Source organism: Hyperolius riggenbachi, chromosome 7 (assembly GCF_040937935.1).
Source record: "Hyperolius riggenbachi isolate aHypRig1 chromosome 7, aHypRig1.pri, whole genome shotgun sequence".
NCBI lineage: Eukaryota > Metazoa > Chordata > Amphibia > Anura > Hyperoliidae > Hyperolius > Hyperolius riggenbachi.
In genome coordinates this window covers 125,177,046-125,199,854 of record NC_090652.1, presented here as the reverse complement: position 1 = coordinate 125,199,854, position 22,809 = coordinate 125,177,046, and positions in this window count along the sequence as shown.

Below are 22,809 nucleotides of genomic sequence, written 5' to 3'. Positions count from 1 at the left end.
TATAATCTTCTCATCAACTTTTGAGGAGCATCTCCAGCGACTGGACACTGTGTTCTCTAGATTATTTAGTTATGGACTCAAGCTAAAGCCAAAAAAATGTCACTTACTGAAGCAATCAATAGAGTTCCTAGGGCATGTTGTATCTCAGAAGGGGGTACATCCCAATCCAAATAAAGTGGCTGCTATACAAGACTGGCCACCACCACGAACTGTGACAGAGGTTAGAGCTTTCTTAGGGCTTGCCGGGTATTACCGGCGTTTCATCCCCCATTTTGCTCAACACACTGCCCCAATTCAACAGTTACTTAAGGGAGCAGACCTTAAGGGACAATCTGCAAAAGTTGACTGGGGCTCTGAGCAGCAAAGTGCTTTTGAATTCCTGAAAACCCAGTTAACTTCCGCACCAATACTGGCCTTTGCAGACTTCTCGTTGCCTTTCCGCCTGCAAACAGATGCAAGCACCAAAGGACTAGGAGCCATTCTGTCTCAGGTGCAACAAGGTAAAGAGAGAGTGATAGCCTATGCAAGTCGAAGTTTGCATGAATCAGAGAAGAACCCTGCCAACTATAGCTCATTCAAACTAGAATTACTTGCCTTGGTGTGGGCAGTAACTGAGCGCTTTGTAGAATATTTAACTGGTGCCAAGTTTGAAGTATGGACCGATAATAATCCTTTGGTGCATTTGCAGTCAGCAAAGCTGGGGGCCTTGGAGCAACGATGGGCTGCCCGTCTGTCAAAATTTGATTTTACCATACATTATCGACCAGGCAAAGATAATGCTCATGCTGATGCCTTATCCCGTTATCCACAGGGGTTACCAGAAAGAAACGTGGATCTCAACTATGAAGATGTAGAAATCCCTGACTTGACACACTTGGGCCAGAATAGCCCCCGCAGCCAGATACCTGTCACAAGTCAGAGCCTACTCACTACCACTCTAGGGAATCTTGATTGGAAAGAGTTGCAAAGGGATGATCCCATTATAGCACCACTTTTAGAATCAGTACAAAATAAAAAAAGACCTTCTGAAACAAATCTTTAAAAACAATGGTGCATGAGCCAGCCTGGGGCCCCGGGAACTCTCACTGCCCGGGGCCCCAGAACCAGCATCTAAGACCATATGTGAGCGCAGCCAAGACCTTGGAGCTGCCACCTCCAAGGCCTGTCTCCTACTGCTCTAAAACTTACCAAACACACAATTGGAGAACCTCACTCCCAAACAGTTCTCTGCTGCTTTATAAAGCCTGCAGGCTGCTTATAAGCCAATGAGAAATGCACACATAATACACCTAGCCTGCAGTGATAATCAAGCAAAGGCTGAGCAAGTCAGCCAATTAGTAGGAGAGGGCTTCAGTTGCATATAGACAATGGCTATATGACCAGCAGGGGGCACCAGCGTGCAGGATATTCCCTCTCATCTGCCCCCCTCCTAACTAAACTGCATGGGATACTACAATAATTAAAAACAATGGTGCATGAGCCAGCCTGGGGCCCCGGGAACTCTCACTGCCCGGGGCCCCAGAACCAGCATCTAACACCATATGTGAGCGCAGCCAAGACCTTGGAGCTGCCACCTCCAAGGCCTGTCTCCTACTGCTCTAAAACTTACCAAACACACAATTGGAGAACCTCACTCCCAAACAGTTCTCTGCTGCTTTATAAAGCCTGCAGGCTGCTTATAAGCCAATGAGAAATGCACACATAATACACCTATATAGACAATGGCTATATGACCAGCCGGGTCTTGGCTGCGCTCACATATGGTGTTAGATGCTGGTTCTGGGGCCCCGGGCAGTGAGAGTTCCCGGGGCCCCAGGCTGGCTCATGCACCATTGTTTTTAATTATTGTAGTATCCCATGCAGTTTAGTTAGGAGGGGGGCAGATGAGAGGGAATATCCTGCACGCTGGTGCCCCCTGCTGGTCATATAGCCATTGTCTATATGCAACTGAAGCCCTCTCCTACTAATTGGCTGACTTGCTCAGCCTTTGCTTGATTATCACTGCAGGCTAGGTGTATTATGTGTGCATTTCTCATTGGCTTATAAGCAGCCTGCAGGCTTTATAAAGCAGCAGAGAACTGTTTGGGAGTGAGGTTCTCCAATTGTGTGTTTGGTAAGTTTTAGAGCAGTAGGAGACAGGCCTTGGAGGTGGCAGCTCCAAGGTCTTGGCTGCGCTCACATATGGTGTTAGATGCTGGTTCTGGGGCCCCAGGCAGTGAGAGTTCCCGGGGCCCCAGGCTGGCTCATGCACCATTGTTTTTAATTATTGTAGTATCCCATGCAGTTTAGTTAGGAGGGGGGCAGATGAGAGGGAATATCCTGCACGCTGGTGCCCCCTGCTGGTCATATAGCCATTGTCTATATGCAACTGAAGCCCTCTCCTACTAATTGGCTGACTTGCTCAGCCTTTGCTTGATTATCACTGCAGGCTAGGTGTATTATGTGTGCATTTCTCATTGGCTTATAAGCAGCCTGCAGGCTTTATAAAGCAGCAGAGAACTGTTTGGGAGTGAGGTTCTCCAATTGTGTGTTTGGTAAGTTTTAGAGCAGTAGGAGACAGGCCTTGGAGGTGGCAGCTCCAAGGTCTTGGCTGCGCTCACATATGGTGTTAGATGCTGGTTCTGGGGCCCCGGGCAGTGAGAGTTCCCGGGGCCCCAGGCTGGCTCATGCACCATTGTTTTTAATTATTGTAGTATCCCATGCAGTTTAGTTAGGAGGGGGGCAGATGAAAGGGAATATCCTGCACGCTGGTGCCCCCTGCTGGTCATATAGCCATTGTCTATATGCAACTGAAGCCCTCTCCTACTAATTGGCTGACTTGCTCAGCCTTTGCTTGATTATCACTGCAGGCTAGGTGTATTATGTGTGCATTTCTCATTGGCTTATAAGCAGCCTGCAGGCTTTATAAAGCAGCAGAGAACTGTTTGGGAGTGAGGTTCTCCAATTGTGTGTTTGGTACTTCTCAAACAAATCGTCAGGACTGGCCAGCTGAAAGTGTAAGGTTACTTCAAGAGTGGAGCCGATTAATTATTCGCAATGAGGTGTTGTACCGCAGAGTGGCATTCCCACGTGACCCTGATATAACATGTAGCGAAAAAAGGTGTGCAGGTTGGCACTGCAGCAGGTGTACAATCTTGAGTGGGGAGCTGGCAGGACCACTATGCTTCAAACAGCATGGTTGCAATTGCGTGCTCTGTTATAGGAAATAGTAATGCTGTACAACAAGAGGAGAGAGAGGAGAGGAGACCGGCACTGCAATCGACTTATTTATTCCATGCTGTAAAAGGTGCATACAAAGAGTCACATACTCAGTGCAAAATAGTAAACATACCAGGTGGATGAAGCAATGTGGGTGACGGTGGGTGCTGGGCACTGTGGGCCTGACGGCCGTTTCGCGCAGACGTGCGCTTCAACGGAGGCTCTAGTGCGGGCTGGGTGCTGGCCGGGGATTAAATACATACCGGGGTCAGCATTCGGCGTGTCCACACCGATAGAAACCGCCCACTTCCTCCTGCAGTCTCCAATCCCCTGCTGGAATGCATCTGCACTCCAGCTGGGACTTCCTGGAGGGCGGCACTTCCCCTCTACGGTTGCCTGAGCAGTCCACACTTATTAGGTGGCTGCTGAATGCTATTGCATATACACGGCAATCCGAGAGCGGATGTGCGCCATCTTGTGGCCAATGTTGAGAAGGCAGTGCAAATAAGAAAATTGGATAAAACATGATCCAACATATGGTGATTAAGGGCAGGAATCTGCCTATGTGACACTGAACTCATACGTGAATAACATATTATAGCAGCTTAGTGACTAAAGTGTAATAATAACGTTATCAGGTGCACGTAAACAGTTAAATATATTGCAAACTGTGTACTCATTAATGGCGTGTCAAGTGGAGGTAGTGGCTAAAAGTAAGGACAGCGACAAGCTGCGCTTACTATGATAAAAAGTTGGGAGAGGTAGAATGAGAGAGGGAACTCCTGGACAGAGGGACAGTATAAATATTATTATAAATACTGGTACAGTGGCACTATGTAAAAAACACTGATATAACATGGCAGGTACTTCTGTCCCGAGCAAAGACCCTCTCTGTGGCTGAGAAGGTGCATAATGATTCAGGGCACTGGGGAGTTGAGAAAACCTACAGTTGGTTGCGCAGGTACTGTTATTGCGTGGGCTTAAGTACTATTGTAGAGAGAGTCTGTCAGCAATGCCATACTTGTGCAGCAGTGAAAGGAGGGGAGAGTGCAGTGCCTATCCAGACTTGGCGGACCTCTGAACCACTGGAAGTGTTGACAGTGGACTATCTCACTCTAGACATGTCTGAAGATGGCTTTAATCATGCCCTGGTTATGCCTGATCATTTCTCCAAATTTGCTGTGGTTGTCCCAACCCAGGATCAGACTGCTGGAACAGCCGCACTATCTATCTGGAAGCATTTCTGTTTGCCGTATGGGTGCCCCCAAAGAATTCATTCTGACCAGGGTGCCTGCTTTGAAGGCGACACGATTCGAGAGCTATGTAACTTGGCAGGAATAAAGAAGTCTCGTACCACCCCATACCACCCCCAGGGTAATGGAGCATGTGAGAGGTTTAACAGAACTATCATACAGATGCTACGAGGCTTGGAAAAGGAAAAGAAGATGGACCATGTACCTGGCAGAACTAGTCTGGAGTTACAATCATACCATCCATTCAGCAACCGGACGAACACCTTACCATGTGCTTTTTGGACGCACTCGGGGTGGTCCCCTTGACCTCTGGGCCTAACCCCCAAGTGACTCTCCTGGATATACACCCATCATGTGGATTCAAGAGCTGAAGCGCAGACTGAGAGAAGTACAAGAGTTTGTCAAAAGGAAGCAGTGGCAGGACATTGAGGGTGTTAGATCAGAGTCTGATAAATTGCGTCCAGGTGAACGAGTGCTTATTAGAAGAAAAGGAGCTCACCAATATGGGAAGCTGCCAACCCGGTGGGAGCCGGAGCCTTGGGTTGTTCTACGTCAGCCAATGAATGGAGTCCCTTTTTATGATGTCCTAAAAGAGGGTTCACAAGATAGGCCTAGGAGACTACATCGAAAACTGTTAAAGCGGTATACTGCCACTGGAAATCCAGATGTCCCTAGGGAGTTCCCAACGGTGGAAGAGCAACCTCCATCTCAACCAGTAAATCCTTTAGGGAATTTGTGGTATCTGCCAGTACCTTCTAACCCAGTGCCTCCTGTCGATGAAAATCTGGTGCCTTTCAACCAACAGGAGGATGATCCTGAACTGAACTCTGGTGAACTCTTACAACCCAGGGACATTCGCCGATCTCAAAGACCTAATTTGGGCAAGCCTCCTGCCCGTTATGCAGAGGAAGACTTTGTATGGACTCAAAGAGTTGATGCCTTGCTGGGGACAGCAAGATCAAGTGGGGTGGAGTGTAACAGGGTGACTCTGCCAGAGTATTTAGACTACCATGGGTCCACTCAAACAGGTCAGAGTAATGCTGCTTTAAGAGCAAAAGGCATCACCCCTTTAACATGCCCAGCCACAGGAAGCCCCTCCCAGGAATCTAAAAAGGGCTCTTCTGCCCTATACTCTGGGCTCAGTACAGCTCGGGTGGATGGAGTGAGAGGAGCAGAGGCAAGTTACTCACTACCCATCTTGGAGCAGTACCCAGTTTGGAAGCGTGCTGGCGGCTTCAGAGCGAAACAGCAAGCATTGGAGTGTAAGACCTCTGCTCTACCAGGCAAACCATCCAGAGAGAAGTTCAGAGCACTGTGGACACAGTGGGGTGGTGTGAGGCCTGGTCTTCTAGAAACTTCTGAGGCCTGATACAGTCTGCTGAGTGAGATGAGACCAGCCTGCAGAAGCTGAACTGCTCAGGAGGACTTTGATGCAGAAATCTTGGAAAGCGCAAGTACCAGAAACTGAATCCACTGAATTCTGTTACACCAGTTTACAGAACTGTCTATTGAAGTTATATGTGCATTTACCTTTGCTTACTACTGCCAGACATGCTGGGACTTGTTGTCCTACTGGACTGTGTTCTGTGATAACACAACCCTTTGCACAGTGCTTCATTTCAGTTGCATATATCTGATGTGTTGCAGTTATACGTTTGTGATTTCCACTGCTAAGAATCCTTACTAAAATAAGATTTGTTTAACTTTCAACTGCTTGTGATCCTTTGGTTCCACTACACACACCTGCTGTTACAGTGGGGTGAGTCAGAGCTGCTGCTCTGTAGCAGAGGAGTAGCTATGGGTGGGCAAGGGGGGAAAATGTCCCACTGTGAGGGCGCTCAGTGTGGCCATTGCACCCCTACGTGCACTTCTCTCCTTCCCTCTGCAGAAGCAATAACAGCAGCAGAATAAGGCTATCTAAAGGGGGCACCTCCCTTGTCCTCTCACTGCTGGATTATGAGGCTCCTAGCAAGCTATAAAAAGGGGGGAGAGGGGAGAGGGGGGAAGAGGTTGGAGGACAGGGCAAACTGTGGAGAAGAAGCACACTTAAGGTGGCCACTAATGATCCAATCTTACCATTTCTATGTAATATAAGGTAACTGCCGGAAGTATCCATTCAGTATATTCACTCATTTACCTTTATACTACATAGATTTGGTAAGATTGGATGAAAAAGATTGCATCATTAGTGGCTACCATTAGACATGTGTTGGACTTGCAGTGACAGGTAATGTGGAAGGTGTATAAATGAACTGTAAAACAGAGAAACTTAGAGCCCAATATAGTGTAGTATGTATTGGATCAGGGAGAATTAGTGTGGAGTAAGTATTATACTTACAAACATGGGTTACCGTTGAGGCAACCACTATATAGGCAGGTGGGGAGATTAGACCTGTCCCCACTCAGGATTAAGATGTCGCTTTCTGAAGAAGGAAAGGAGGGTTTGTCACCCTTCCAACCACCAAGGGTGGATATCTTGACAAGTAGATGTACAGAGGCGCCAAAAGGATAAAATATGCTAAAATGTTTAAAATATTCGGGTGGTGGCGGTGGACCGGCCACTCAGAAATAGACTCGATGCTGTCGCTTAAGATAAAGACAATTTATTCACATACTCCATGAACAGAACCGCAACGCGTTTCACGGGTATATTCCCGCTTCCTCAGGCAATAAACAGATAGGAGTACACAGTACAGTCTCAAGGTCACGAATAGCGAGCTATTTGCACTGGAATTCACTGGATCAATTGCGATGTGTCTACTTGCTTATCCGTACATTTAAAGGGTACCCAAAGCATAAATAATTTAAAAATCACATACTTACTTAAGATGACAGAAGCCTCTGGATCATAATGAGGCTTTGCTCACTGTCCTCTGGTCCCCTGTCGCATAGCAGCAACCATCTAAAGATTACCGACTTGGGCTTGTTGGGAATCTGATCTAGGCCAAGCTCCTCTTCCAGCACGAGTGCGGCCATACTGCGCCTGTACAAGCACGGCTGCACTCATGTTGGAAGTGGAGTGCGGCACGAATCAGCTGGAGGGTCTGGTAGTGGCAACGGGGGACCAAATGGACAGCGAGGGAAGCCTCATTAGGATCCAGAGTTTCCTAGCTCCTTAGGTAAAATTACATTTAGAATTGCTTTTTAATATACGTTTTGGTCTCTTTAAGCCCTTTATACATTCCAGGTGGTTCTGGGATGCCCTGACCTGTCTGGATATTCCTTAGTATGTGTTCCTGAATTTGTGCATCGGCTTGATTCTCTTTAAGATGGACTGAGGTGAGGTGGAAAGATGTCGTGGGATTTTGGGGAAGGGAATCATAGATGCAGTGTCCTCCAGAAAAGAACTGCTAAATTGCACACTGAGCCCAACCTACATACCCCATGTATTTCCATAATTTTTGCATATGGCAATGAGTGCTTCTACATCTGAAAAGGCACCATAAATGATGAATATTATATACAATAATAATCCTATAATATATATATTTATTTATTTATTGTATTTATAAAGCGCAGTATGTATATATATATATATATATATATATATATATATATATATATATATATATATATATATATATATATGTGTGTATATATATATATATATATATATATACTGTATATGTATATATATATATATATATATATATATATATATATATATATATATATATATATATATATATATATTTATATACACAAGATTTGACATCCACGCTACATATTTTGCCTTGCTGAGTTCATCAAGATTTTGCCAAACTACATTCATCCTACATGTTTTGCGACGGCATGGGTGTTGTAATTAGCTGATACTGGGACAGTAGTTTATTTCATAAACTACAGAAATACCTCTTCTCAGTTCCCAAACATTGTTGTTAAAGAGGAGCTGTTAGGTATAAGGTCTCAGAGAAAATAAACACATATATCAGTAGCTAAGATTGGCTGTACTTACATTACATATGCATTTCACTGTCCACGTTTGGATTTCACAGAATTTGTATATAGTATATGCAGAGATAGATGCTCCTGACAGCTCATGGCAGGCTCCATGTTTTTCTGTCAAATGTGTCGTCATGTCCTGCCTGCTTCCTGATCACAGATAAGCTCCTACTTGAACAACACAGTGTGCAGTGAATATTAATGAGCCATGTGGCTAGGAACAATAGCTGACTCCTGCAGAGTACTCTGCCCCGAGATTTATCAGTGCTACACGCTGGACTGATTACAAGCTTCTGTAACGTCTCATTAGCAGCCGAGGGGAGGGCCCCAGAATGCTTTGCAGTTTAGTATGCGGCTTGCGTCCTTATGGGTCTATAACAGACTTCCTGATAAGCACACATCAAAGGTAACTGAGATTTTTATCTTCACTAATGGCTTTTGGGCTTCCTTCTAAACTGTTTAACACAGGAGAATAGAGGTTTAAATTAGCTTCTGCAGCCTGACAGTTACTCTTTAACAAAAGTGGTGATGTGTAACATGGTGGCAAATATGCCCCTTCCCATTGATTTTGAAATGTGTAGCTGGCGTTAACCAGTTAATGAATCCAGTACAGTATATCAACGCCCTTTGAGACTTCATCTTAGCTCCAGAGGCGTAGATAAACGTACTCCATTGCTTTCTGTTTTCATCTACAGTACATTTTTCTCAGCATCCCAGTTTTTGGGGAAATGGTGTTGTATGCACTATTATTTGTGGTAGATATTATGAAATATGTTTTTTTTCTTTAATTGCCATGGCTAAGAGCAGCCTGTTGTAGTGAAAAAAAAACTGCTGTGCCTGAAAATAAATGACATCAAGCTATAAACTCTACAAATTCACCATTGAGTCACATAAAGTACGCAGTGCTGAGTCTGACCACAATGCTGGATAATTGTGCCAAGTGGAGCAGTTGTTGTTTTCCATAAGTTCTTGTCAGCCCCTGTTTGTCATTCGTGTAGCTCACAACAGGAAGCAGATGTAATGTCTGGAAGTCCAGCACAATAATATATATATCATAGCTTAATTGCAAAGCGTCTATTCCCACAACAGCCTGCAAGCCTCACATCCGCCACCTCCTGCATGAAACTAATATAAAAAGTGCTTTAGATACTTACTATGATTTAAGGTGGATGGGAAAATGCACACCAATTTAAATTCTGACTTAAAGTGGAGAACCAGCTGAACTTATTTTTCTTTCTGCATGGACAGGGATAACATTAGAGAGCTATCAGATATACTGTATTACAGTTTTATTTTCTCTGTTGAAGAGGTTTTTCTTTCTTTCTTTTTTTTCAGTTGCTTTCTGTTTTGTGTTACTGACTACTTAGGGGCTGTTCACACTTGTCATAGCACTTTCTGCATGCAATTTACCACATCCGCAAATTTTATTATTATTATTTATTGTATTTATAAAGCGCCAACATATTACGCAGCAATGCACAATAGATAAATGGGTTAACATACAGGTAGAACATACGGAAACTCACAACAAAACAAGATCATGCAAATGATTTGATAACAATACAGTGTCATAGGTCAAGATAGAGACTGTTCGAGTCTACAAGAGGGGTGATTGTCAGTAAGATTGCATAATCAAGCTGGATACATTAGGGAGGAGGGCCCTGCCAGAGGCTTACAATCTAAAGGGTGGGGTGGAGACAATAGGTGCGTCTTTTGAGAGGGGGTCTAACAGAACATATTATGGTGCTGGTGTAGGGGGGGTATGCGAGCGTGAAGAGGTGAGTCTTGAGAGCTTGTTTGAAGGTATTAAAGGTGGGGGCGAGTCTGACGGCTGGTGGGAGAGAGTTCCAGAGAGTAGGGGCAGCCCTGGTGAAGTCCTGCAATCGTGCGTGTGACTGAGTTATGCGAGGTGCGACTAGGCGCAGGTCATTGGAGGATCGGAGGGGGCGGGCTGGTATGTGCCTGTGGACCAGATCAGAGAAATTTGTGTTTGCAATTTTCGGGGTATTTTTAGTAAGATATTTTGTGCCAGCTTTTTGCAATTTTTGTATGCAAAATTTCATTTAGCAATTTTTAAGTGAGCATAAATGACATTAATTTACATGAAAATATATCCAATTAACTTCAAAATTGACTGTGATTTTTGTGCAAAATACAGTTATTCTGTGTTTGGGTTAACGTGCACTGAAATACAAATTGTACATCACACATGAAAATAAGCCGCCTTGCGATACAAATTTAAAATGCAGAATTCCGAACGCAAAAATTGCATACAAAGACACAAATAACGGGATGCCATTGAAATACATTACATGTTCAGCGATTGCGGTTTCGTAACATCACAAAACGCCTTCTAATAGTTGTGAACACGGCATTGAGCTATGTACACACATCAGTTTTGCCTTCTGCAAATCATCAATAACACATTGGTCCTTATTTAATTCATTTTTTTAACTCCTAAGTTTTCATCTGCTGTTTAAAATAATTTTCCAGCACTCGAGAGGCCCCTTGCACACTGGCTCCTTTCACATGATACACCCAAATGGCTGGGTCATACTTCTGAAACTTGCGGTTGCTACACTTGACTACGGAGCCTCTGAGCACATGCACAGAGCACCCAACAGGCACCCGCAACTTGCATACTATGCCAAAATCAGCACACCAGGAAGTCACACATCTATTATAATTTAGATAACATGTACAAAACATGCCTGCAACTGCACAAAGAGAGGATCCTGTTCTCATTCAAAGGGAACCAGAGACGCCAGGAAAAAGATTTTATACATACCTGGGGCTTCCTCCAGCCCCATACGCACGGATCGCTCCCACGCCGCAGTCCTCCGCTTCCTGTAGCAGCCAGTTCTGGGTCCCGCAGTTTCCGTCAGTCGGCCAGTCGGCGTCAGCACGCGGCCAATTGTCCGCATCACCGGGGCTCGGGCTCCCAGCATACCAGTACGCGTGTGGCTGCATACTGCGTAGCCGCACACGTAAGGGTATGCAGGGAGCCCCTGTGATGCGGACAATTGGCCGCGTCTGCCGGAAGTGATGGGACACGGTACCGGCCGATCCAGGAAGCGGAGAATGGCGGCGTGGGAGCGATCCAGGCTTATGGGGCTGGAAGAAGCCCCAGGTATGCATGAAATCTTTATTTCATTTTCTAAGTCCGGCGTCTCTGGTTCCCTTTAAATGCTGGGAACACAGGACTTCAACCAGGAGAAGCATGAACCTGATTGGTTCTGCAAAAAAAAAAAAGAGTGGAGGTAAGGAAAAATAAAACAAATGAATTAACTCCTTTCTGGTGGCAAGGACAAAAGAAGGAATACTGGATAAGGGTAGTGGCTCTTTTATACTTCACCTGTCCTATCTAGCAGTTGTAGGCGGAAAACTGTCCATCTGTATGCGGCCATGGAGACACCAGGAGAAAGGGAAATGAAGAATGCCTATCCTGCCCGACCAGCATGTGTGTAAAGTCGTCATTTGCACATTGGCCTTTATTCAACTTCTTTTCCTAGGAGATAATTTTTCATCTTGTTTAAAAAAACCTTTTAGCACTCGTTGAACCTTTTAGCACACCATTGAAAAAGTACCAACAAGTATGTGAAAAAAGAAGTTTTAAAATTATTCTTCACATTTTCTTTCATGCTGGTGGCTTAAAAGCCATTTGATTCATAAAACGTGAAAATATCACCTAGGAGAAAATGTAGGAGAAAAGTAAATTAGATCATCCCATTGTCTTTTGAATTGATCATACAATATTGTAAATAGTTCCTGTATATTGCACAAAAAAAGAATTTCTGTACAAGAGGAAGAGGAGGTATAACTTCTGTTAGACCTTTTTTTGTGTCTGTGTCACCATTAACATTTTGTCTTACTTCTGTCCTAGCAAAGCTGATGAATTTTACCTAAATATGCTTAAAATAGCTTGTAGGTTTGACCAGGAATTCTTTATTCCTGGCTTCACACACATACACCCAAATCTCCTGAAGTTCCACTGATGATGGGAAGTCATGCTTGGGCTTCAAGTGAGGATTCTGGTGTCTTCTGGAGGACGTCGCTGTGTCAACAAAGTGGTCCTCCAACTCACAGTGTCTACCGCTGGGGGGTGTGTCACACGGAAGCAGGAACATTTGGCGGTAGAGGCACCACGGAAGTTTGAACGCAACCATAAGCATCCATACAAACATCAGCTATCACAGGAAATTTGTGTGTCAGAGGCACCTGATAGAATAGCGACTGCTATGCAAACTGGGTTAAAAATAATGGGTGCCATTTGTGCATGTACGTGACATGCCAGTATTTAAAAATATGTATTGCAAAGCGTCATGCGTTACCCCGGCGCACGTGTGCCTGAAGTCATGCGTGACCCCGGCGCACATGCACCGCTTGTCACACAGAAGGGGGCACTGTAACTAGGAAGAGGACGCCGTTACCATGGAGGATGCCGGCGAGGCAGCAGATGACCACAGCTGGGACCCTCGGATGACCCTTGGAAGGCGGCAGTCAGGCGGAGGAGGACAGGATCGCGGCAGCAGGAACCGGTAAGTATGTTTTGGGGCCCAAATACCGTACCTTTAGAATATAAGACGCACCCACTTTTTCCCCTAGTTTTGGGAAGAAAAAGTGCGTCCTATATTCCGGAAAAATACGGTATATGGAAGCCTTTTGCATTAAAAGAGCTTGAAGTTTTGCATTATACATGTGAGTGTGCTGATCTTTCTGCAATACAGATAATTGAGTCGAGTGCCACCTAGTGCTCTGGTGGCTAGATTGTTGCACCTCAACTACGATCAGGGGAGTGTGGCTGGGTATTTCTACTTTGCAGTATTTTAAAAATAGTGTCAATGCATTGTAAAAACCAATTAGTAAATACTGTATATTCTGGTGTATAAGACTACTTTTTAACCCCTTGAAAATGTTCTGGAAAGTCAGGGGCCGTCTTATACGCCGGGTGTCATTGATGCCGGGTGATAAACCCTATACAGTTACTGACTCTCAGATTGCGCTGCTGAGGACTGTAGTGAAGCGGCGCAGGCTCACATGTGCGAGATCTGAGATGCACGAAGGAGGTAAATAGGATACAAGGGTGGGCCAGAAGGGTGAAAGAGGCATGTTTTATGGGCACAGTGTGTTGTATTCTTCCATATCGCTCTGATAAACAGGTAGACAAAGAGAGCTGACCAATCACTTAGGGAGTGGGAGGGTTGACCAATCCAGCCAGTCAATCACCTATATACTGTTATATATTGGGTACCACTACAGTACAGCAACAGTATCTGTTCATACATAGCACCGGTATATGTTTTTTTGTTTTTGTTTTTTGGTGTGCGTTGGAAGAGGGGTAGTCTTATACGGCGAGTATATCCCAAACTCTATATTTTAACTGGAAAAGTTGAGGGGTCATCCCAGTCAACTTATACGCCGGAATATACAAAAACAAAACTTTTTTTTAAATAAATATATAATAAAAGCATACAAACCTGCCGTCAAGATAGCAAATCAGTTAAAACAATTTAAAGATAAAAGCATTTAAGTGTCTGACATCGGAAATAACTCATATTTAGCAATATTTCTAGGGATTGTTTTTAAATGGTAGACAACTAAATGCATTAATCTATGGAAAATTGGAAATAGATATACTCCAACTTTTTTACGGACAGTGTAATTAACCTACATTATGCAGAACGCCCACAAGTTTGATATTCTGAAAATTGTCAAAATAAGGGGATTCTATTTAAGCTTGTTTCTGAGCAATTCTTTGTATAATACTTGTGACAAAATTTTGTAGGACTATTTTAAGATTTAGTTTGCCATGTTTTTCCCATAGGAATCAGCAAAGATGAAATCAACTATTTTAAAATGTGGTTGTAACAGTTGCTGCTGCTGCATATAAATTAAGTGTATTGATTCACTAGCATATGTAAGTACGGTACTATTAAAAGGGGATTTTTTTTTGTGTGTATTTCATCACTCATGTTCTTTAAAGAGAATCTGTATTGTTGAAATCGCGCAAAAGTAAACATACCAGTGCGTTAGGGGACATCTCCTATTCCCCTCTGTCACAATTTCGCCGCTCCCCGCCTCATTAAAAGTAGTCAAAAACAGTTTTAAAAAGTTTGATTATAAACAAACAAATGGCCACCAAAACAGGAAGTAGGTGGATGTACAGTATGTCCACACATAGAAAATACATCCATACTCAAGCAGGCTGTATACAGCTTTCCTTTTGAATCTCAAGAGATCATTTGTGTGTTTCTTTCCCCCTGCAGCTCTCAGCCACTGAAGAGTGACATGCTGAGTGTTTCTTCCTGCAGACAGCTCTGCAAGTGTCTGTAATTCCTCAGCATGTGACTCCTTTCACAACAGAGGATTTATCCAGCTTGTAAAAGATAAGAGAGCAGAGAAAAGCTGACTAATGTAAATAACACACACACACACACACACACAAGGGAGTGTGCATAGAGGGGCCTGAAGGGGGGCGTGCATAGCAGATGAACACTGAAGAGTTGGCAGCCTTCCAGACACAGGGCGACAAGTCTGACAGGGGAAAGATAAGCTGATTTATTACAGAGATGGTGATAGTAGAAAGTCCTGCAGTAAGCCAGAGCACATTAGAATAGGTTTAGGAACTTGTAGGATGGTAGAAAACAGGATGAAATTTTACAGAGTCTCTTTAATAGTTAAAATGAGAAAGTTATTGGAAGTTGAACTTAACCCTTTCTAATCTAATTTGCAGATCACCCACGTCCCTCCAGCACTTATTTATATTTCCGTTGTGCTGGGGGGATGCGGGTGATCTTCCTGTGCTGCTACAGGAGTGGGAGTTTGCCTCCTCGCACTAGTGCAGTGGGGCTGGGCTAACACCAGCTCATGCCCAGTATCTCTTTGCAATGCATGTGCAGTGGTTTAGTGCATAATTAATTGGTGCTGGTCACAGTGTCAGACTTATTCCGACATTTTGAGAGGCCTGACGCCGTGCCAAGCTAGATCCAGTGGCGGCGCAGGCATTGGGGAGCTTGCATGCACCAGCATAATAAATACATTATGTGCACAAACGCGCAGTATAAGGGCTTACACTATGTCGGATTATATCAACTGATACACTTCCAGCCATATTTGTTGGACTACGTCTGACATCTGGAGCAGGCATGGTCGGAAAATTCCGCGGAATTATTAATTCCGTGATTCCGGTCGGAATTAATAATTCCGATTTTGTTAATCGGAATGGAATTTCTCAAACGGAATTTGATTGCATTGATCATAATGGTAGTATGGTTTATGCTAGGATAGCTTTACCATGTAGTGTGGTTCATGGTCTAGAGGTTAAGACAGATACCTACTACAGACTGCATCATGGGTTCAAATCCCAGCTATGGTATATAAGCATGCTTTTCAAAAAGTACCGATCCTTAATCATACTACTTTTTCTATTGCATTGATCATAATGGTAGTATGGTTTATGCTAGGATAGCTTTACCATGTAGTGTGGTTCATGGTCTAGAGGTTAAGACAGATACCTACTACACACTGCATCCTGGGTTCAAATCCCAGCTATGGTATATAAGCTGTTTTGAAAATCTGCAATTCCCTACTGGATGATATAAGTGGATGGAGGAGGAAGAGAGAGAGAGAGAGAGAGAGAGAGAGGAGAGAGAGAGAGAGAGAGAGAGAGAGAGAGAGAGAGAGAGAGAGAGAGAGAGAGAGAGAGAGAGAGAGAGAGAGCGAGAGAGAGAGAGAGAGAGAGAGAGAGAGAGAGAGAGAGAGAGAGAGAGAGAGAGAGAGAGAGAGAGAGAGAGGCTATTCGACCATGCCTGATCTGGAGCTGCAGAGAGAAATCCACTGTTGGACAAAGATGAGTGCAAATTGTCTTCCAGCACTCTCTGATAACATGCTGCATCATCTTGCCATCAACTCTGTCCTTGTGCTGCTGTTTCTCTCCTCCCCCCAAAAAACATCAGAGATCCACCTCCATGCTTTGCAGTAGGGATTTTGTACTTTCAACATAGGCCTTGTGGACTCTTCCCCAAACATAAGATCTATAATTGTGACCATAAAGTTCAATTTTGGTCTCATCACCAGGGGCTTAACTAGAAGTCTCTGGGCCCCTCTGCAAGAATTTGGATGCCCCCCTGGGTGCCCGCTCAGGGACGTTTTGGGGGTCAGGAGGGGTCGCAGCATGAGGGGAGAGCATTGCACATTGGCGGGATGGGGGGACAGTCCTGTTTAAACAGGAAGTAATGTGAAGCACTTACAGATCGGAACCTACGGTGGTGGATGGAGGTATGTGTCTGCCGCTGCCACTGTGATTGATGCAGGAGGGGAGTGCACTGAGGGGAGAGCCTGAGGTGAGGGAGGGGGGGACTGTCCCCCCTGCCTGCCGATGTGCAATGCTCTCCCCTCATGCTGCGATCCCTCCTGCCCCCCAAAAAGGCCCTCAGCGGCCCCCCCCCGCAGGTGCAGGGGCTGCATCCCCTATTGTTACGCCCCTGCTCATCACTCCAAATAACTTTTACAGAAGTTCTGATGCTTGTCTAGGTTCGGTTTGCAAATGTTCAGCAGACTATTTTGACATACTGGTGCATTAATAGTTTTCTTCTGGCAACATTAGCAACTATTACCAACATTGTACTTCAACTAAACCTAATTGTACTCTCACACTGAACCTTCCCTCTACCTATCCCTAACCCTTATTCCCTCCTGGTGCTGCCTGACCCTAAGACCCCCCTGGTGGTTCCTAAACCTTAAAACTCCCCTAGTAGTGCCTAACCCTAAAACTCCCATATGATTTATCAAATTATTTTTTAGATCAATATATTTAGTTATTTGAGGAGTATTTAAAATTTCCAGAGAATATCGTTTTAGTTATGAAACTTTACGTAGATAGAAATGATAACTATGGTAAGTATGTTTGTAAATGTTATTATATGGCAAGTATGTTTGTAAACATTAATATTCCCTGTGCCCCGATTATAAACGTTTTTATTCACCGAGCGCCAATTATAAACCTTATTATTCAACGGACGCCCAAATTTCCCCATGGGCACCCGTCAGCTGATATTCAACATGAGAGTCAATAGTTGGCCTCTTTTTGTGCACTTGCCTCGTGTCCAAATTTCCTGCTTCCAAAAATAACACCCCACAGTTCCTTGTGTATACTAAAGTTAAATATTTTCTTCTTCATAATAGGCAGTTCCCGCATGTAGTATTATTATTGTATTTTTGGGAGAAAAGCAATTCTTCTATTGATGTCCAGCAATTTGTGAAACGCAATAAGTGCATAATGCCTGGCTGCCCAGTAGCCGTATGATTAATACTGCTGCCTCAAACACACATGGAAAGGTCACAAAATGTAAGCAGCTTTAAAAGCATAAACATTTATTTACATGACCAACCTTATTGCCTCACATTTTAGGAGCGTGAAGGTCAGAAAGTTTTGTTTTTGAAGTGTGATTAATACAAATGAAAATATAATTGTTATCTAGTAGCAGTCGAGTGAGTTAAAGGCCAGCTATGCTTAGAAGCTGTGTCCAGAATCAGGACTCTTTTATACAGGATCTTTACATTGCAAAAAGTAAAGTTTGCAGACATTATGAATACTTTAGTAGAAGAATGGTAATAATGAGAATACAGAAAGTTTATTCACTACTGTAGTAGCAGTGAGAACAGTTTAAAAATAAGTTGATCTCGTGTTATAGATCTTAGATGGTGGCAGAATTTTTTTTTTCCGGGGCCTTGTGCCTTTTGCTTTGTGGTCTGGCTAATTGTTGACTCCTTCAAGGACTTCTTTCAACTACTAAGAAAACAATTTTTTTGCCCACTGCCAGTGTTGAAATAAGAGTTTTTTTTGTAAAAAGACTAACGCACGACTAATACTTTTTCCTAAACTGACACCACTAGAGGCTCATACTAACCTTTTATCTGTATGGAATTTCTTTAAAAAAAATGTTTCAGATGCTCCTGCTGTCATGTACAAGCATAGGTATGTATAAAGTATTGATGACATATAGGGCACAGTATGCACTGCTAACATATGATGTTGCTGTTTGAAGTTTTTGAAATGATTCATAGTGATTTGCTAATAGGGTGTCCACAAAGCTGTACATTGAGGGATCGGCTTCTTTCTCATGCCAGGAAATATAATTATAATTTCCTGTGCTCATTAATAAACATTAGAACATAGGTACTATATATATACTATTTATTAAATTGTTAAAATTAGATTGAAGTGAACCTCCAGACTAAAAATCTACTCAGCAGCACTGAAAGTGTTACTGAAAGTAACTGTTTCACAGGATCAGAACTTTGGTTTTCTGACCCAAGCCTCATTTTTAGCTGCACAGAAGCTAAGTTCTGCCCCATCAAAGAAATCTGCTCGGGCATTTTTCCCCTGATGCTGTGCAAAGCATGATGGGATTTCTGATTTTGTTGTTCTCATTGCCTAGCAGCTGGGAGGGGTGATCAGTACACAGGACAGTTGGAACTGTGTCTCATGCTCCCTATCACCTCCTTTCAACCAAAATGATAGCTGCCCCATGAAATCACAAACATTTGCCTGTTCTTTTAAAACAGGGTGGGTAAGAGATTATATTACCTATCTATTTTAATTAAAATAACTACTGTAACTTAATGACAGTATTGCTATACAGTTTGTTTAGGCTGAAGTTCCTCTGTAACAAAATAAATGTATGAATAAATTTAATAGAACAAGGCTGTCTGCAACACATGAAATTAACAAAAAATGCCTTACTTCACGATGTAACATGATTCACAAAACTATAAAAATATACATCATGCATAAAAAGAGACAAGCATCCATGCCACCATTTATGCATATCTACTTTTTTTTTCTTTTTTAAAAGAAAACTCAGTAACAAGATAGTATGTAAACAGAAAGAAAGACAAACAGCTGACAAATGGTGCCCAAAAAGAGTTCAACAATCAAAATATGTATCACACAATTGAATAATCTGCAAATGGCTGCAGTGTAAAAAATAAATTGGGGATGGAGGAGGGGAAAGGATTAATAAACCAACTAATGGAACCTCAGCATGTCACATCAAGAGATATCAGAATCAGTTTTATTCACCAAGCACGAATGGGTTGAATTGGTTTTGGCGCATACGGGGACATACAGGCTTAAAAGTAGGAGGCCTTCTCTGCTGATTTGATGACCCTCTGGAGTCTGTATCTGTTTGTTGAAGGACCAGGATGGATGAACAGAGGACAGATTCAATATCGTCAAGTAGAAGGACCTTAAAAGTTTCTGAGCCATACAAAACATATTTAGTTGGCAAAGAAAGAATAATCTCTGCTGAGCTTTCTTCTGGGTAGAGAGAGTGTTGGCATTCCATCTCAGGTTGTGGGTGATGATTGTGCTCAGAAGGTCGACACTGGATACTCTTTCAACTTCAGTGCCGTCGATGTTGATCAGAGGAGCATTGGGGGCATGTTTCCTGAAGTCGATGATCATCTCACGGGTTTTGTCTGTGTTGAGGACCAGCTCTGTTCTCTTTAAACCATTTGCATATTCTATCAACCTCCTGATGGTAGCCCAGTTTATTTATTTTTTTACAAAGCCAACAATGTCGTCCACAAATTTGATGACTTTGACAGAGTTTGCAGTGGATGTACAGCTCTTTGTGTAGAGGTAGAACAGGATCGGTAACAACATGCAGCCTTGTTGGGCTCCATGGTTGGTGAACCTTGGATGACAGTAGATATTGGCAAGCTTGACAACTTGGGACCTGTTGGTGAGGAAGTCTGTGATCCACAGGTGGAGAGTGGGATGGACATCAAGTTCTGTGAGATTATCATGTAGTATGCGGTGACAGATGGTATTGAAAGATGACCTAAATTCCAGAAAGAGGATTCTAGTGTGAATCTGATCTATTCAGGTAGTCAGTGATGAGCTGCAAGCAGACATTGATGACTTCGTCAGTGGACCTGTTTGCTGTATTAGCAAACTGGAACATGTCCAGGAGGCCCAATGTGCTTACGAAGGAACAGGACCAATCTTTTAAAGGTGTTCATGACGACGGATGTAAGGGCCATGGGCCTGAAGTTGTTGAGGTCAGAGATTTATTGCTTTTTAGAGAAAGAGATGATGGTGAAGCATGTGGGAACCTTGCCTTCACACAGAGACTTGGTGTGGATGGAGGTGAAGATGGAAGCCAGTTGCTGTAAGCAGGTATTCATGCAGGCTGGTGACATGCTGTCCTGGCTTTCCTAGTGTTCAGCAGAGATAGGTGGCGCTGAACATCAGCTTCGCTCATATATGAGGATACATTCACTATTGGACAGTAACATTTGTCTTTTTTTACGGGATGCTACGCAAAGCCGTAAACTATGTCAGCTGACTTAGCACTGTGCACCTTTGTGGTAATGTAAGGCACACTTGATACCACAATATAGGTTGACTGCCCAGCTTCTGCTGAAGGGAGCATTTTAAGAAGGCAACATTTTTTTCATCATCACTTCTTAGTAAGAAAGCTTTTCAGTCTTTTTTGATGCCTTATACTCTTGTAGTGGTTCTGGATCACCATGAGCTCTCTGGGTACTCTGTAGTATATGTAATGTGAGATAAAGTATCATTTATGAATACATAAAGCTCATACTGCAATTTGGCAACTGCTTTGCTATTTTATATATGGTACAAGGGATATCTTTATATAGTTTTGTGAATCATATTATACTCAACTCAGCGACATAGACAGAGTAAAGTAAATAATCAATACTTACCTGGGGCATTCTCCAGCCCCATGAACTCTATTGCCTTCCTCGCCATCCTCCCCATTGATACTCCTCTGTAATAGCCCCCGGTAATAGGGCTTCAGTCACGTGGGGTTGGGATACTCTGCACATGTGTGGCCCAGCTGTGCCACCAACACTCTCCTATCACCCACAGTGTTCTGGGCCTGCACAGTGTCAGGAACCGGCCCTCGGCATGCCTGCAGATACGGTTCCTGATTGGGGGTTAGATTAGATCGAGAGGAGAGCAGCCTTATTCAAGCTAACACAAGGCTATCACCCCTCAAAAACACTTCTTACTACTAGCTGCTGCTAGACACTTCAACAATTCCCACTCTGCTGTTGAGTGGTCTGCACGCAGTCCGCGTTTTCGTATTTGGGTCAGCTTTGCGCTTAGGGCCAAATACGGGAACACCACACACACAATACAATCACACAGTAGCAAGGCACAAACCCAGCGGTACAATCAGGCACTGAACTTGTAATGCAAATTACACTGCAATCTCTCCAGACTATGAGTTTTTGCTAGTACAGCAGAAGTCAAACTTATTCAATACATATTTAATATTCCAGAAAAAAGTGGAACAGTGCAGACGACAATATATACAAAAGATTTACAAAAACAAAGTAAAAATTACAAAGTACAAGAAACAAAGATACACACAAGGATATTTGCTTACCAAACTAAACGGGAATCAAGATAGAGGAACCTTGAACTTGCTTTTGTGGATGGACACAGTTCTGAATGGATCAGGGGTCCACCTAGCTCAGCTACCGTCAGGAGCGGACTGATTTTTGGTATCTGCCCCTGCCTTTTATGCTGGGAGATATGCCTTGAGGCTGCAAGCCCATTTGGAAGGGAGGGGGGGGACTAGTTTTAATTAAATTTCCAGACATTTCCCATCTCCCCATAGATCTAATTTTCACAAGTAAAATTGTATTTTAACACACACATCAAAAGACTTCTGAGTAAGGGCTTCCTGGCTGGCCTAGAGTTCTTTAACATTTCAGCAGGCTGTCGTATGTAAATTCCTGGCCCCCATCCTGGTTTGTTCTGCATTAACCCTCTGGGGGATAATCCCGAGCTGAGCTCGGGGTAAGCCGCCACAGAGGATTTCTCAGGCCCTGGTGGGCCGATTTGCATAATTTTTTTTGTTGCACGCAGCTAGCACTTTGCAGGCTGCGTGTATATACCGATCGCCGCTGCTCCGCGCTGATTCGCCGCTACCTGCCGTGCCGCGCCGCTCCCCCCCCAAGACCCCATGCGCAGCCTGGCCAATCAGTGCCAGGCAGCGCTGAGAGGTGGATCGGGACTCCCTCTGACGTCACAACGTCGTTGACGTCGATGACATCATCCCGATCGTCGGCATGGCGACGGGGGAAGCCAAACAGGAAATCCCGTTCTGAACGGGATTTCCTGTTTGCTTTGATTGCCGGAGGCGATCGGAGGGGGTGGGGGGATGCCGCTGCACAGCGGCTATCATGTAGTGAGCCCTGGGCTCGCTACATGATTTAAAAAATAATTTTTTTTTTAAAATAGTGCTGCGCCACCTCCTGGGCGATATAATTGTATCCCCCAGGAGGTTAAAGCACACTGCAGCCAGTCCAGGTGTGAATTCTGAACAATAGCTGCCTAATCTAATTACCCGTTTCCTTGTTATAGGCACTGTAG